Source organism: Stenella coeruleoalba (assembly GCF_951394435.1).
Source record: "Stenella coeruleoalba genome assembly, chromosome: 6".
Classification (NCBI taxonomy): Eukaryota; Metazoa; Chordata; class Mammalia; order Artiodactyla; family Delphinidae; genus Stenella; species Stenella coeruleoalba.
Genome location: NC_137151.1, coordinates 16,660,235 through 16,678,540, shown reverse-complemented (window position 1 = coordinate 16,678,540; position 18,306 = coordinate 16,660,235). Strand labels below are relative to the sequence as shown.

At 37.5% G+C, this 18,306-nt stretch overlaps 1 protein-coding gene and 1 pseudogene across 13 annotated transcripts in view; both read left to right on the top strand.

Annotated features, from left to right (window-relative positions):
* Positions 1-18,306, top strand: part of DPP10 (dipeptidyl peptidase like 10) — a 1,578,941-nt gene that overhangs the window by 147,906 nt on the left and 1,412,729 nt on the right. The window lies entirely within an intron of this gene.
* On the top strand, positions 641-3,936 carry LOC307187884 (HAUS augmin-like complex subunit 6; annotated as a pseudogene). Its single transcript has one exon. The product of its transcript is annotated as an HAUS augmin-like complex subunit 6 (transcript).

Below are 18,306 nucleotides of genomic sequence, written 5' to 3'. Positions count from 1 at the left end.
CACAGGGAGGTTTCTTGAAAGAGTGAACGTTAGATGTTTTTGGGGGGGTATATGGGAGGATGAGTGGGCCTTTTGGACAGCGCATGTTGAAGACTAGTAGACCCCATGGGTTGAAAACGTGGGGATATTTAGGTTCTGACAAAAGATTGGCAAAACACTGCTTGAGAGTTTCGGTTTCCCTACATCATAACCAACACATGATATTGTCATACTTTGTTAATCTAATGGATATGGAAGTCTCTTTCATTGATATTTTACTTTATATTTCCCCAATTATACTGTCATTGAGCTTCTGTTCATATGTTTGTTGGAAATTAGGGTTAAATTCATTTAATTCATTGATATTTATCGAGATTACTTATATTCATATAATATTTTCATTTATTTCACTGTTGCCCTATTAATGGTTATGGGTATTGTTGCCAGGTTTTTATATTACAAGCAATGTTTTAATGAACAATCACCTACCCATGTCATCTTGTACATATTTAGGTTTCTTTGTTGGGTAAATTCCCACAAATAAAATCACTGAATCAAAAATGTATGTATTTATAATAATTAATAGGAAATATATTTTATTTTAATCATTTAGTCATTGTATAATACAGGAACATATTATAATATTTAAAAAGATCAAAAGGGTAAATTGTAAAAAGTAAGTCTTTAATCAACTTTTCCCCTCTAGCCCTCCAGTTCCTTTTCCTGGGGGCTAATACTGCTACCAGCTTATAAAGAATCCTTCAGGACTTCCCTTTGGCTGCTGTTCCGTACTACCCTTAGAGGCTCTATTTCCCTGAGACTTTAGAATCTCAGGCCACTTGAGGCATTTGAGGCCGTTTGAGGAGAAATGGTTCCAGGCGAGAGAGGATCAGGCAGTGGCAATGGAGGGGTTGCAGTCACGTCAGGCTGCCTGTAGGGAAAAAGCCTGAGGGGCCCTTTTGGTCGCTGGACCCTGCGCTTTCTTCCTTTGCCAGTCCCTGCCTACCACGAAGATGAGTTCAGCCTGGGTCACCACTTTGGAGAAGGAGCATCTCTGGATGTATCTGCAGGCACTCGGCTTCGAGCTGGGCTCGGCGACCGTAGCCTGTGGAAAGATGGTGTCACACACGCACCTCGGAGTGAACATGTTTGACAAGTTGAACCGTGAGGCCTTTCAAATAGTTTCTTATTTTTTGTTTCAAACACTTGACCAGTCTCTCAGTAAAGAAGTGTTCAAACTTTGTTGGCCTCCATTTGACCAAAAAAGTGATACTGAATTCCGAGAACATTGCTGTGAATGGTTAAAAAAGATTTCTGCTGAATGTGGAAGTAGCTTTCCTCCAGTTGTGGGTTCACTATTTCTTTCTCCTGGTGGTCCTAAGTTTACTCATTTGATGTATCAGTCTGCAAGATTTGTTGCAATAAAAAATATAAAAACCCATTCTAAAAATTCTGTACATTTTACAGAGACATTTAATGTAAAGCCACAAGATTTGCACAAGTGCATTGCCAGATGCCATGTAGCACATAACAGATTTTTACAAATTTTGCAGAGAGAAGATTGTGTTACCTGAAAATGCCAGGAAAATGCACAATTGTCAGTTAAACAAGCATGAAATTTGAGATCAGAATGTATAGGACAGCAAAACCAAATTAAAAAAATGGAACCCTATGATGATCAAAGTAATATACAAGAGAAAATTCAAAAGGTTCGGTCTTTGTGGGCTTCAGTGAATGAAACATTCATGTTTCTGGAAAAAGAGAGAGAAGTTGTTAGTTCAGTCCTTAGTCTTGTTAACCAATATACTTCAGATGGAACTAATGTTGCTATCAATATTCCAAGGCTCTTACCTGACAAAATTGAGAAAAAAATGTGTCAGTTGCACATAGGAAATGTTTATGAGGCTGGAAAATTGAATGTCTTAACAGTTATTCAGTTATTAAATGAAGTCTTGAAAGTAATGAAATGTGAACATTGTCAGGCTGACCAAGCAAGACTGACAATAGACCTTCACTTCCTTGAAAAAGAGACCAAATTTCAGCGAGAAAGACTGTCAGATCTGAAACATATGAGGTATAAAATAAAAGAAGATCTCACAACTATAAGACATTCTATTGTTGAAAAACAAGAAGAATGGCATAAAATTTGGAAAGAATTTCTCGGCCTGTCTCCTTTCAGTCTAATTAAAGGTTGGACTCCAGCTGTGGATCTTTTACCACCTGTGTCTCCCCTTTCGTTTGATCCTGCCTCAGAAGAAGCATACGCGAAGAGTATTCTTTTGCAGTAGCCTGCTTCACTTCCAGATACACCTAAGTAACATATCCAGGAAAATGATTGCAAGAAGGGCAAGTGATACGCTGGAAACTAAATGTGATCTAGCCAAGAGCCCTGCTTCTTTCCTATTACAGCTCATTTCACCATCAGATAGAAACAGTGTTACACTACTTGAAAAGGACAGGAAGTTGACATCTTCTAGAGAGAAAAATGAAACAGTTTCTAAGAAAACACCAGAATTTGAAGTGGAAGACTCTTCATCATCACATATTGCAAAGAGTAGTGCATTTGGAGGGTCTCTGCCAGCTAAAAAAGTGATCCGTTCCAAAAATAGCAAGATCATCTGGTAGAAGAGGTTGCAAGGGCAGTTTTATCTGATTCACCACAACCTTCTAAAGGAAAAGAAGTAATGTTAGAGGAACTAATTGACTCTCTAGTTTCTAACCTGTTCTTAACAAGGAATCAAGTTCCTTGAACTCCAGAAAACTTGATAAGTGATATTAGGAGCTCATGGAGAAAAGCTGTTAAAATAGAAGAAAACAGGAGTACAGAACCAATTCAGATGGATACTGAACATAGAGAAGTGTTGCCAGAATCCTTACCTGTGGTGCATAATCAAAAATAGTTTAACAGGGCCAGTTTTTTCTCAGCAACCACTATGTCCGATTCTAGCCATTCTCATTTGCCTGAAGAGAAAGTTGTTTCAGATTGCCTGAAGTGTGTGCTTCAGAAACCTGTGGTGACCAGTTACATAGGTGAACCAACAAAACAAAATCTGTCAGATTTGTTAAATAAGGACATAATTTGTAAGCAAGATTTGGAATGTACAGCTTTACAGAACAAACTTTTAGAAACTAGCCAAATAGAGACATTCTACCCTGCTGTAGGCAATAGGAGAGATGTGATAGGTAGCAGTGAAGAATAGTATATTAAAATATCAGACTCGAAAGCTTTTTACAGAGATCTTTCCATGCATAAAAGTATGTTATGGAACTCTTTTCAGGTATCAAGTGGAATTAGTTCCAGTTTTAAAGATAGTGATTTTGGCATATTACATGAAACTCTTCCAGAAGAAGTTGGTCACTTAAGTCTTAATAGCTCCAGTAGTACAGAGGCCAGTTTTAAACTGGAAGCAAATAGTCCTATGCACAGTGGCATTTTCCCAGAAGGTGTTGTGGAAGGAAGACAAACTACTCCAGAATCAGACTTCAATTTACAGGCTACTTGCAGTGGATATGAAGCTCTGAAGAAATCTCTGTCCAAGCAAAGGGAAGAAATTTGCCTCTCTAATCCTGAAACAGTTGAAAGACAAACCTGAATTAAGCCTTACTTCCCAATACATGCAAACTGATGATATGCTTAACTGTTTGGGCACTCATGATTTGCACACTGACTATACAAAACCATCTTCACGCATGTCCCTTAATGAAAGAAAACGGTCTCTTTCACCACTAATTAGGTTTTCTCCAGTGGAACAAAGATTGAGAACCACAATACCATGTAGTCTTGGAGAACTTCTACCTAATTTAACAGTCAGTTTTGCTGAAGAAGAAATCTTGAATACGAGCCTTGATGCAAAAGAATCTCCATCTGACTTGAAAGATGAAGCAGTAGCCCAGTCAGTTTAACTATGATGAACTTAAGTTGAAGCAGTGTCACGGGATAAAAACTGATTTGTAATTTAAATACACATTGGGAGTGTAACTGTTTTTCAAGGTCTAAAGAAGTCCTAAATAATGCTTTTTAGCCTTCTCTGCTGATTTTAGGTAAGGAGAGTATGTTTGGATTTTCTCTCTTTGTATGGATATGGGGTTGAAATGTGAAGTATTTCGAAAGCAAACAAGTTACGAGAAGCCATTTTGATTTCTTTTTTGTTGTTGTTAGTTTCTGCTTTATAGCAAAGTGAATCAGTTGTACATGTACATATGTTCCCATATCTCTTCCCTCTTGCGTCTCCCTCCCTCCCACCCTCCCTATCCCTCCCCTCCAGGTGGTCACAAAGCACCGAGCTGATCTCCCTGTGCTATGCGGCTGCTTCCCACTAGCTATCTGTTTTACGTTTGGTAGTGTATATATGTCCATGCCACTCTCTCACTTCATCCTAGCTTACCCTTCTCCCTCCCTGTGTCCTCAAGTCCATTCTCTAGTAGGTCTGTGTCTTTATTCCTGTCTTACCCCTAGGTTCTTCATGACATTTTTTTTTCTTAAATTCCATATATATGTGTTAGCATATGGTATTTGTCTTTCTCTTTCTGACTTACTTCACTCTGTGTGACAGACTCTAGGTCAATCCACCTGATTACAAGTAGCTCAATTTTGTTTCTTTTTATGGCTGAGTAATATTCCATTGTATATATGTGCCACATCTTCTTTATCCATTCATCCGATGATGGACACTTAGGTTGTGCGTAATCTTGTAAGCATGAAATAAATGGCAAAGTATTAGGTTAACTAATTCATTATGTTCTAGTTTCAGTTAATAACATAAGGATGAGTAGTTTTTGATGTGTTTTATTAAGTGGTTAACTTAATAGCCATTGGATATACTGATCTTTCTTTTTAGGGAAATAAACAACTTTTATTGTTTCTTTTTTAGAACATTCTGGTACTAAACAAAAAAAGTGAGGAAAGTAATGCTTTGGGGTGTATAATCAAAATGACAAAGTTTAAGTTTGGGAAAGCTCTAAAGAGGCTTAATGATTATTCACGTAGGTTGATCCTGAAAAATGATGTTTGATGGAATAAAGTGCATGTGATGATAGTGAAGACTGGAGCAGAATGAATTTAGGAAAAAGGAAAAAGGTGGAAGATGACTAGATACTTTTGAGGGATGCTAACTATAAATCCTTTCAGTGGGTTGTATAGCAGTTTTATATTTAGTCTAATTTAGACTTTGAGAATTTAACTCTAGTTTTTTATTTTTACAGAAAAAATGTAAATTAAAAAATTAGTCTGTGTTTGGTTTTTTTTGGAGGGGCACTGTTTTGGGAGAAGGGAGCTATTTTTTTTTTTAATTTTTTATTGGAGTATAGTTGCTTTGCAATGTTGTGTTGGTTTCTGCTGCACTGTGAAGTGAATCAGCCATGCGCATACACACATCCCCTCCCTCTTGGACCTCCCTCCCTCCTCCCCCCCCCCGCCCCCCCCGCCATCCCACCCAACTGGGCCATCACAGAGCTCTGAGCTGAGCTCCCTGTGCTATACAGCAGGTTAAGGGAGCTAATTTTGTTTGTTACCTTCCTCCTCAAAAACCATCAGTTACCCACTGCCTACAGAACAGCTTCAAATTAACTTGAGAAAATTGAATTTGGGCTTAAATAACTTGTTCAGTGTTCCACAGCTAAGTCGGTGATGAAGCTAGGATTTGACCCTATTTTCCTTTCTTAATATACCAACAAGACCTTCTAGAAGTAACTAAAAGGCCAGGATGTAGGATATGGCTGAAGGAGTGGGCCTTCTGGACTCTAAATGAGAGTCAGATGTGAGGCCTCTTGTACAGTGTCCTGCCTCATGTAGTCAGATCCCCTTGCCAAGAAAAGGGCTTGTCTTTAGCATCCAAGTGAATACATGCCATTGCCCTCTGCAAACCAGGAGGTTAAGCACATGCTGGAAGGGTGATAGCACCTACAGCACCCCTGTGTCTAGCCCCAACTCTTAACCATCACAACCTTGTTCAATTTGCCAGGAAACTGGCAAGAAGAGGAGAAAAGTTGAAGGGAGGAGTTCTGGAAGTGGATGGGCCTAACAGTTCATCTTTCTTCACTCATTTTGGCCTACTTTCTCTGTGTTGCTTGTTTGATCCAAGTTTGAAGGCCAGTCTTTTTATGTAAGAAAAGACAGAAGAAAAGCACATATAACTACCTTATTTGCAGCAGAAAAGAAAGAGGAAGAGAAAAGCTTCTCCTAAGGTGCCATATTCTTTTATTAGTTAATAGAACAAATAGGGACTCTGTAAGTCTACTGGGAACTATCCTCTAGTCTTAAGAAACCCAGTATCAGTAAGTCCAAAATTAACATGTAAAGGAGAAGGTAGAGCTATCATATTAGCATCTACAAAGTGCCAGGGCTATTCCTGGATACTTAATAATACATATTATATCATTTAATTCTCATACCTCTGTAAGACAGTGATATTGTACCTATTTTACAGGTAATGGTAGCAAAGCTAGGGAGCTTAAATGACTTGTCTAAGGTGGACTTGAGGAATTACCTGGGATACCTCTTAAAAAAACATATATTCTGTAGGTCTAAAATGAGGATTAGAAATCTGCATTTTACATAGCTTCCCTGGTAATTCTCAGGCTCAGTAAAAAGCTTGAGAGCCACTGCTAGGGGATACAGATTCACATTTAGCCCTGGGGTATCTTAAAGAAGCTGGGTACACTATTACATACATACTGCTGTAGAGATCTTAGCCCTCTGATAAGGAAGCTGAAGTTCACCAATAAGTGTGGGCCCTGAATTACTGAGAATCAAAAGATCAAAATATCTCTGGGTATTAATGGATTTACAAAAACCACATTGTTGTTAAGTGAGTCATACCTGTGATAGGCTGAGAGTTTTTGGCATTTTTCCCTGTCCTTTGTATGCCAGTAGTATAAACAAAAGTATATTAAATCTGTCACTTTCTCCTAAACCATTCTGATTATGACTTACTACCTTCAGCCTCTTCCTTATCCAGTATTGCCTGCATACCTGCCTTTTAACCTTAAGGGACTGCTTTGATCATATCACTTCTTGGTTTAAAATTCCATTAATAGTTCATTGGTAATTCCAGAATAGAGTTCAAAGTTAAGGGATATAAGGTCTCCTCCATAGATTCCTCTTTTCCCCCTTCCACTTATGCTCTTCCATTTTTTTCTTTCGGAGTGCTTTGGTGAGCATGCGTCTTTAAAAATCTTAATTCACAGTTCTGAAGCTGGAATATCCTACCTTCATCTCCCAGCTTTTCACAGTTATAGTTGTCCTTTAGGGTTTAGAACAAATGTCACTTTCACCTTGAAGTCTTAATCTCTTATCCATGGGCCTGTCCCTTCTCTGAAATCTCCTATGGCTTATGTTAACTTTTATTCACTTAGTATTTTTCATTTATTGCTTTTATTGTATTTTTTCATGGTTGTATGTAATTCCTCCAGTTGTATTGATTAAATACATACAGACAGACATACTTACGTAGATGTGCATGTGGGGTGTGTCCACGCATACATATACTCCAAGGGCCATAGATCATCCTTAGCAGATATTGAAGTATTGGAATTGTTTTCTTTGCCTTCTGTGTGATGGAATTAAAGTAATGGTAAAGAGGGAGGGCTACTTTATTGCTAAGAGTACTTTTTTTCATTACATTCACAGCAGAATGTACCTTGTTTTATTCACTATTCATAAGATGAAGGTGTGTAAACTGACTTCTCTATCAGTTTGAAACTTTAGATAATGCCTCTATGTCCTAATTGTTTTAAATGTTTAAAGAGGACAAGCATATAATATCGCTTAACATGAAAATTGTTATCAAGTGGAATAAAGACTCTGTTGTTAAAGAAAATCAATTTGGGGGAGTTTAATTGAAAACAAAAATATAAGTATTTTGAAACCATTCTTTACCATGTGTTTCTTAACCATGATCTATGGAGTCAATTTTATTTAATTCTTGAGACCTGTATAAAAGGAAACACTGTTTTTTCCCTACTCTGAGTGTACTAAAATTAAAGTAGATATGTTTAAGGACATTTTCCTCTATGTAAAGGAAGTATTTGCTAAAGTAAAATTCTCTTTCACATGAAGTTGCAGATACATAGTTGATACACCTTTCGCCTTATGCACTGTGAATGTTAAATCCACATCCTGAATTTAAAATATTTGTGAGTCCTCCATGGGACTGTTTGTAAATGTTTTGCATACTAGTCTTGAATAAACATTCAGTATCAAAAAAAAAAAAAGAATCCTTCAGAAATATTCCATGTATATATAAGCTACTCTGTACATAGGAGAATTCCTTTTGTTAAAGCAGATTTGTGCTTTATTCTGCATTGTAGTTTATAGGATGGAGATAGCTCTTGCCAGGACATTGATTAAAACAGAGAAAACAGGCTTTGATGTAAGCATTCTGATAGGAACATATTTCTTTATTGTCTTGTCATTTAGTCTTAGCCATACACTGTCACCGTGATGGATGCCACCAATAAAAGTGATTGTTCTCTTAATTTTAGTATGCTTAACACTTCACTCTGGAGGAAAAGCTGGCTGTAAATTTGGGGCCCTGCACTGTTCCTGGCCACAAATTTTGGAACTTGCTTCAATCTGAACTCATTACACTCTGCATTTGGTGCATAGCAGTTATACTGGGAACCCTCTTCACCATCATCCTGGTGGTTCTCTGCTTCTCTCTTGTATTGTTATCTCTTGTTTCTTATGTCCCATAAAGTATTCTGTCCTAGTTTACTTCTTCATTTTGGGGAAAAAAAAAATCTCCTCATAGCTTTCTATGAAAGAAATTTGTGGGAGGTTAATAGCTTGAGAACTGATTGATTTGAAAATATTTTCAGGGTATTCTTATTCTTGATTGGTAGTCTGCCTGGGTATTGGATTCTATGTTGGAAATTGTTTTTCTTCAGAACTGTGAAGGCATTGATACAGGTTTCAGTGTTGCTTTTCAGAAATCTGAAGACTATTTTTCTTCTAACTGGGGTAGTTAAATATCTTCTACTATCTCCAAATGGTAATGAGAAAATAGCTCTTTTGAGTTGCTGCCTAGGTGTTCTACATGTATGTATGACTATCCTGCTCACGCCCAGAGTCTAGACATTTAGGAAGAACCTGAGCTTAGGATTTCTATCACAAGCTCTGCCATTGCTTTTCCCAGGGCATCTTTTAAAATAACCACTTACAGTTGAGCCGATGAAAAATTAGTGACCTCTGTCCCAACCACCATATAAATAATAGGGGCTTGGTACCCTGCCATCTCTTACTTGCTTGTGACCCGGGATGGAGGATTGCCCTTCCGCCAGCTCATTGCATCCCCCCTCTCCTCTTTGTGGGATCTGTAAGTAATAAATCTTTGACTTTATGTCCTTTGTGTGAATGTTCTGGGTCTTTAATCAAAACAACCCCTGAGTTTTCACTTTTCCGAGGTGGGAGCTGGGATGCTGAGGGGGGAGCTACCTGCTGGCCCATGGGTGGGTGGGTGCGTTGTTCCTCCCCATTCAGCAGGTCGTAATCTGAATATTCTTAATTTAATACACCATCAACTGGTATTCCAACACACCAGTGAAGTGAATTTTTACAATATTATGCCTTCTGTATTATTAGGCATTTTGCTGGATTCTTGTAGGACTTTTCAACCTGGAAAAACTATCCTTCAGTTTTTTAGAAGTTTTCTTAAACTAGTTTATTCATGATTCTTCCTGTCCTTTTCCTCTCTTTTCTCTTCCAAGAACTCTTTTAATTTCAATTTGTTTTTCTGGGTTGGACCTTCAGCTTTCTTATCTTTACTTTCTCATTTTTATCTCTTTTGTTTATGCTCTACTTCCTGGAGATTTCTTCAAGCATATATTTTATCTTTTTTCTGAAACTCTTGATTCCTAGCGTGCTTTTAATTTATGAGTTGTTTTAATTTGTTCTCTGAATTTTCTTTCTTAGAATATCCTGTTCTTGCTTCATGGATGGAATATTTTCTATTATTAGTCCACTGATATTTTAAAAAATCATTTTAATCTTCTTATCTCAACAACTTTCTTCTCCCTGTGTTAGTTCCTTTATATTTTTTGCTTGATTGTGTCCTTGACCTTGGACTTCCCAGCCTCCAGAGCTGTGAGAAATCACTTTCTGCTGTTAAACCATCTAGTCTATAATATTTTGTTAAAGCTGACCAAGCTGACTAATACGGAGAGTGTAAACTGGAACTTCCTCGATGTGTCAGTCTTTTGGGAGAAGCAGAAATTGAGTAAAGTCTAGAGCATAAGATACTGTTGAGAAAAGAAAGCTAAAATGTGGTTGAAGTAGGGGGTTATGGATAGTCTGTGGGAAGCATGAAGACCCTTGGTATCTTTCAGGTCACGGAAAAGAGTGGTAAGACTCATTGAAGGTAAAGCTCACTTGCCTAAGCGTTTGATTTGTTAGCATCCCTAAGCCCAAGGAATGCTCAAAACGTTTAGAAAACTGAGAGAGATGGGATGTGTTCTGCTGTGAATGAACATGTACCAGAGAAGATTCCATTGCCATGTGTAAGAGAGAGCGGATACATTTAAAATGCGACCATTTGATGTAAGACTTATGCTGGGTGGTGAATGGTTCAGCACGTAATCTCACAGCTCCTTGTGGCATATTTTTAAGTACTGTACTTGCAGATGACCTTTTACAGAGGTAAATTGCCTATAAGGGGCTATAGTGCTACATTTTAATAATGCTTCAGGGACATTAGGAGGAAAGTAACGGTTATTATTTGGTGATAGGGTCCCATTATTAACTTTCAGGCTGCCGCTGAGCAGCAAATCCAGCTTCAGCAAGAGATGTCTCTTCTGAGGCTTTAAGAATTGATCCAAGCTGGCAGAGCTATATACGCAGTAAGTTAAGGGGGGAAAGTAGAAAAAACAAGGAAGGAGAGGAAAAATGCTTGGAGTAAGAAAATCTAAGTGGTTCACTTTGGAAAAAAATATCGATAAATGGTTCACTCTTACGGAGAAGAGGCAATCTTTGAACTAGAGTATAAGGGAATGGAGTATAAGGGAATGGAGTATCAGGGAATCCTAGTTTTTACCTGAGTTGGTCCATTTCCAGTCTTCTGTATGATGCATCCTGAAGGTAAGTTTTTCTGGGGATTTCCTATTTAGTTTATCTTATATAACTGCTAAATTAAAATAACAACCTCATAATACTAAGGAAAGACCCTTCAAATGGCTTGTTTTTCTACATACAGAAAGAAGTGAAAACACTTTCATCTGGTAATCAAGACTATTTATACTTATAATGTGGACTTTCCAACCTGATACTTTCCTTCCCCCACTCACTACTTTCAGGGTATCCTGCTTAGAGCAGATTGATGTCCTTTCTGCCCGCTAATGTATTATGCTTATTCATAATTTCCTGCTTCTGTTGTGATATTCTTCCCTTCCTTTTGAATTACTACAGTCCAGAGATCAGCAAATTTTTTCTGTAAAGGGTCAGATAGTAAATATTTTCAGTTTTGTGAGCCATATGTTCTCTGTTGCAACTACTTAATTCAATTCAATTCTGCTGTTGTTGAATGAAAGCAACCATAGATAACATGCAAACAAATGGGTGTGGAGGGAAGGACCAAGAAGGTGATACAGGAGGCTCCTGAACTTCCCTCCTTTCATGGATGCATTGAATGTACAGCTACCCATGAAGCAATTCCTTCTGAAGGAAATCCAGAAATGAGATGAATGTCTCCTGTACATGTGGAGAGTAAGAAAATATCCACATCAAGACAGGTAAGAAAGGCTGAGAACAATCCCACCCCAGCACAACACCATACAATCAAGACGGAACTGCTAAATCCCAGCTTCTCCCCGAAGAGTGAAGTGTTTGGGCCACACATATAGTGCTGATAACCTTTAAGGCTGACATCTGAGGGATGGACCCCTTGCTCTGAAAGCCAGTGGAGCCAGCATCCACAAGACCCACAAGACTATAGCATATAAAGAAGTAGTTCTCAATGGGGACCTGAACAGCCCTTGTGGCTATCCCCCAGGGCTCAGTGCAAAGAGAGAAGGCAAAAGTGCCTATTTTCCACTCTTTCCCTGAAAGGAGCCTGAATACATAGTTTCCAAGAAAAACAAGTCTGAATTGAACAACCTAATTTTACACCTCAAGAAACTAGAAAGGAACAAACTAAACCCAAATTTAGCGGGAGAAAAAAATAGCTAAAGATCAGATCAGAAAAAGATGAAGTAGAAACTAAAAAGACAATAAAACTAAGAACTGTTTTTTTTTTTTTAAAGGTAAGCAAAAGTGACAAACCTTTAGCTAGACTAAAAAAAAAAGAGAAAGGACTCAAATAAATAAAATCAGAAATGAATGAGGAGACATTAGAACTACTAACACTGAAATATTAAGAATTATAAGAAACTACCGGGAACAGTTATAAACCAACAAATTAGATAGCCTAGAGTAAATGGATAAAGTCCTAGAAACATACAATCTACCAAGACCAAAGCATGAAGAAATAGAAAACCTGAACAAACCAGTTACTTTTAGGGAGATTGAATCAATAATCAAAAACTGCCCAACAAAGAAAATTTCAGAACAAAATGGATTTAATGCTGAATTCTACCAAACGTTTAAAGAATTAATACTAATTTTTCTCAAAGTCTTCCAAAAAAACAGAAGAGGAGGGAATACTTCCAGATTCATTTTATGAGACCAGCATTACCCTGATACCAAAATCAGGCAAGGACACCACAAGAAAAGAATACTACAGGCCAGTATGCCGGATGCAAAAGTCCTCAACAAAATATTAGCAGACATAGATGCTAAACATAGATGCGAAAGTCCTCAACACAATATTAGCAAAACAAATTTAAAAGTACATTAAAGGACTGTGACAGTACACTATGATCAAATGGGATTTATTCCAGGGATATGACGTAAGGATTGTTCAGCATCCACAGATCAATATGAGATATACCACATTAACAAAATGAAGGGTAAAAATCATGTGATCATCTCAATAGATGCAGAAAAAGCATTTGACAAAAGTCAACATCTTTTAGTGATAAAACCTCTAAACAAACTAAGTATAAAAGGAATGTGCCTCAACATAATAAAGGCCATATCTGACAAACGTATAGCTAATATCATACTCAATAGTGAAAAGGAGAAATCTTTTCCTCTAAGATCAGAAACAAGACAAAGATGTTCATTCTCACCACTTTCATTCAACATAGTACTGGAAGTCCTAGCCAGAGCAATTAGGCAAGGAAAAGAAATAAAATGCATCTAAATCAGAAAGGAAGAAGTAAAATTATCTCTGTTTAGAAATGACATGATATTATATATATTTAGAAGCCCTAAAGACTCCAATAAAAATGTATTAGAAGTAATAAACAATTTCAGTAAAACTGCAGGTTCTAGAATCATTATATAAAAATCAGTTGCATCTCTATATACTACCAATGAACTATTGGAAAGAGAAAGACAAATCCTGCATGGTATCACCTATATGTGGAATCTAAAAAAAACCCCAAAATCAAAAAAAAGTCAAACACAGAGAAGCAGAGAGAAGATGGTGGTTTCCAGACGCTGAGAGGTGGGAAAAATAGGAAGAGACTGGTAAATGGGTATAAGCTTTCAGTTATAAGATGAATAAAGTCTGAGAATCTAATATATAGCATGGTGACTATAGTCAATAATATTGTGTTGTATAACTGAAATTTGATAAGAGAGTCAAATTTAAGTGTTTTTTTTAAAAGAGTATAAATATGTTCGGTGATGGACATGTTAATTAACTCATGGTGGACATCTTTTCACAATGCATATGTATATCAAATCATGATGTTGCACACTTTAAATATTTTACAGTTTTGTCAGTTAGATCTCAGTTGAGCTAAAAGAAAACCCCAAAATCTCAAATGTATGTGGCCAGATTTGGCCCTCTGGTTGTAGTTTACCTATGGCTTCTCCAGCATCCTGAATCCTACTGTGAAAGAAGCCAGTCAAAAAAGACAGTATATTGTATGACTTCATTTATATGAAAGGCCCAGAACTGGCAGATCTGTAGAGATATAAATTAGATGAGTGGCTGTGATGAACCCAAGCCCCATGTTCTCTATAAGACCATCCTCAATGCATTTCCCTTTCAGTCTCCAAAGGTGCCAAGATTTTCACTTCATTGTCTTTATGGTTTCTGGGCAGTGTTAGCTTGGCTAGAGTATGCTTCTCCCACCCTTTTCAGGGTTTTTGCTCTCTCAGTTTCCCAGTCTCATGTCAGAAGCTGAACCAGAACTGGAAATGACATGGGTTTTTTGTTTGTTTGGTTTGGTTATTTATTTGTTTGTTTCTTATGTCAAGCTGAATCAAATCAAAGGAAATTTAAGAGCTACAATCACTGTCCCATGTCCATTGTTCTTAGTTCTCAACATTCTTTTTTCACTTACATCACACACTGATAGACAACGAAATAGTGTCATACGGGTTCCCCAGGGTGACCCAGAGATCAAGTCAGGGATGGAGGTGGAGAAAAGTTCAGATAGAAAAATTCTCTCTTCCTTCATCCTCTTTCAACTAAACAAAAAGCAGCAACAAAGTAAACATGAAATACACAAGAAAATCCTTACCAAATCTAATTTTAAAATAATACTTTTTTCCTCTGCTTTCCTCTGTCACCCGAGAGCTACAATGCTTGAGTTAATGGCTTATTATTGACCAAGAGTGATGATCATGGTTGCATTTAGCCAAACCTGGATTCTTTGTGATTCTGGGATTCTGATGAAATATTTAGGCGTGTATTTCTCTGCCTTGGTTCTCATATTCTTATGTAATATCCTGAGTATTTGGACTCAGGAAGTGGCAAATGTTACGTTTGCTGGGTGAGACATTTGAAGTGAGTGGTTATAGCTCGGGAAATCTTACCTATATGTTTTCCATTTAGAAAGTTCTCAAAGTATTCTATGAGAACTTACAGGAAAATTAAAAAAGAAATAAAGGCATACACACCCATGAAATTTAAAAACATAAAGTATAAACATATGAAAGTCAAAATGATTCATTCATCACATAGCTGTTAGATAAAACATGAATGTGAAATTAGCAAGTTAAATTAGATTGATATCTCGTCTGGTTAGTAACGTAGTATTAATAGCTCAGTCAGGTCCATTTATTTATTTGTTACGAATTTATTTATTTATTTTTGGCTGCGTTGGGTCTTCGTTGCTGCGCACTGGCTTTCTCTAGTTGCGGCGAGTGGGGGCTACTCTTCGTTGTGGTGCGCGGACTTCTCATTGCAGTGGCTTCTATTGTTGCAGAGCATGGGCTCCTGGTGTGCAAGCTTCAGTAGTTGTGACACGTGGGCTTCAGTAGTTGTGGCTCACAGGCTTAGTTGCTCCACGGCATGTGGGATATTCCTGGACCAGGGCTCGAACCCGTGTCCCCTGCATTGGCAGGCAGATTCTTAACCACTGTGCCACCAGGGAAGCCCCCATTATTTTCACACCCCATATGACTAGATCTTGTTTATAAGGTGGTCTCTGAGGGAAGGAAGTGTGGAGCAATCCGTTACGAACAGGCAGAGAGTCTGTGACTTTTTTAAGCACGAAATGGAGTCTGTGAGCCACATTAACACCTGATCAGGAGAGTTTCAGGTCATAATTAAAGTCACTGAAACAGGGTATGCTCTACAAGACGGACAGCCTGTTATAATGATAGAACAAGACATCAAAACCCCTCATCTGACTTCTTCCTGGGTGTTTTCTATCAAAACTTCCACCTGCTTCCTCACTTTTACCATTATTCAGAAAAATGACTATAGTGTGACCTGAGGTAAAGCCTTCTGAATTTTCATTAAAATTAAAAAATCAGTATGAAAAGAAAAAAATCACTATATTGTCAGTAATACCTCTCTCACTTTTTCTTACTTAAAAAGGATCTGAATAACTTGGTAGACATGGACTTATTATGTCATATTGGGATTTCAGTATTAAATTATATCACATTGCAGCCATATGGAATTGCCATTTTTGACAGTCAAAAAGAATAAAATTCCAGTAATTTCACTGAACCCAACTCAGTAATGAGAACAGTTATTCATTGATTTTTTTGTGTGTCAGATACTCTGCTGTGTAAAATCTATATTTTCTTATTAATCCTCATAATAATCATATGAGTAGTGCTAGTAGATCTTCATCAGTTCCTCCCCACTCCCACTTCTACCAAAGCCACATCGAATAGACCTTGAGAAGCTAATGAGTTTTCAAGACCAATCCCCTATCTCACTTCCGACCCTGCACTTCCTACCAGGTTGCCCCTCCTAAACTCTTTTTTATAGAAACTTTTGCAATCATACTCTCGATATAGGCATTGTCATCATTATACACTTTTTTAAAACTATTTTTTAAAACTGAGGTATAGTTAATTTACAGTGTTAATTTCAGGTGTACAGCAAAGTGATTCAGTTATATACACATACACACACATCTTCTTTTTCAGATTCTTTTCCATTATAGGCTATTACAAAATACTGAACATAGCTCCCTGTGCTATACAATAGGTCTTTGCTGTTTATCTGTTTTATATATAGTAGTGTGTATATGTTAATTCCAAAATCCTAATTTATCCCTTCCCCCCTTTCCCCTTTGGTAATGATAAATTTCTTTTCTTTGTCTGTGAGTCTACTTCTGTTCTGTAAATAAGTTCATTTACATCAGTTTTTAGATTCCACATATAAGTGTTAAGATATTTGTCTTTCTCAGTCTGACTTCACTTAATATAATAATCTCTAGGTCCATCCATGTTGCTGCAAATGGCATTATTTCACTCTTTTTATGGCTGAGTAGTATTCCATTGTATGTATGTACCACATCTTCTTTATCCATTCATCTGTTGATGGACACTTAGGTTGCTTCCATGTTGGCATTATTATCACCATACACTATTGACACACAGAGAAATGGAAGCTCAGGGATTTGAGGAAGGAAGAGGGTTAGAACATAACTAAGGCAGGATTTAAATCTGTCTTCTTGACTCAAAATGTTGAGCTCCTTCACTGATCTCGTTTTATCTATGTTTTATGACTCAGTTGCCCAATGTAAAGCACTATGAAGGTGATTTAACCCATTCAGACCAAATTGAATTTACCTTTTAAAAATTTACCTTTTACGCAATTTTTATACAATCTCCCAATTCATCCCACCCCCCCTCCTTATATACACTATTATATATAAAACTAATTAGATAACTAATGAGAACCTACTGGGTAGCACAGGGAACTCTATTCAATGGTTTGTGGTGACCTAAATGGGAAGGAAATCCAAAAAAGAGGGGATATATGTATACATATGGCTGATTCACTTTGCTGTACAGCAGAAACTAACACAACCTTGTAAAGCAACTATACTCCAATAAAAATTTTTTAAAAAGTTCACCTTTTTGGGGCTTCCCTGGTGGCTCAGTGGTTAAGAATCCTCCTGCCAATGCAGGGGACACGGGTTCGAGCTCTGGTCCGGAAGATCCCATATGCCGTGGAGTAACGAAGCCCGTGCGCCACAACTACTGAGCCTGCAAGCCACAACTACAGAAGCCCGCATGCCTAGAGCCTATGCTCCACAACAAGAGAAGCCCACACACAGCAACGAAGACCCAACGCAGCCAAAAATAAATAAAATAAATTTTAAAAAAATTTACCTTTTTCTTAGAGCCAGTAGAGGTAGATAGAGATGGTCGCTTTGTCCTTGTCTCCATGTGATGTCAAAAACAGAGGGCCTCAGAAACTACCGGAACAAATGGTTCTAAATGTTAGTGTATTTCTTTGTCACTGGGGTAACTTTCTACAAGTGAAGTATTCTGGGTTCCTTCCCTAGAGATTCCCAATCCAAGTCTGGGATAAGTCCAAAAAAGTCCACTTTTCAATAAGTTTCACCAGGTGATGCTGGTGAGAAACTTCAGGAAAAAACTTGGACAAATGTCCAACTGCCTTATTTTATTTATAGATGAAGAAAGGGGAGTCACTCCAGAGCTGTGAAGCTGCTAAACTTGCTTCTTTGCTAGTAGCATCGGTGCCAGAACTAGAACTTGGGTCGTTGGACTTTTAATCAAGTAGTATGATTTTAAAACTTTAGTCACAGACCCCAAATATGAATATATACACTAAGCATTACTGTAGATTAAATAAATGACATGTCTCACATATGCAGTATTTATCAATATGCACATGAATGCTTTTTAGCTCAGTAAATTAATTTAAAGCTCTGCTGAATTCAGTGTACTGTTTTTATTATATATGTTTTTGCCATCATCACTCTGCAGAGTTTCTTTTAGGTGTTAAATAAGGGTCCTCACAACCTGAGCATCCTGGGGGCCATGGTCTAGGGCTCTTTTATTAGCTC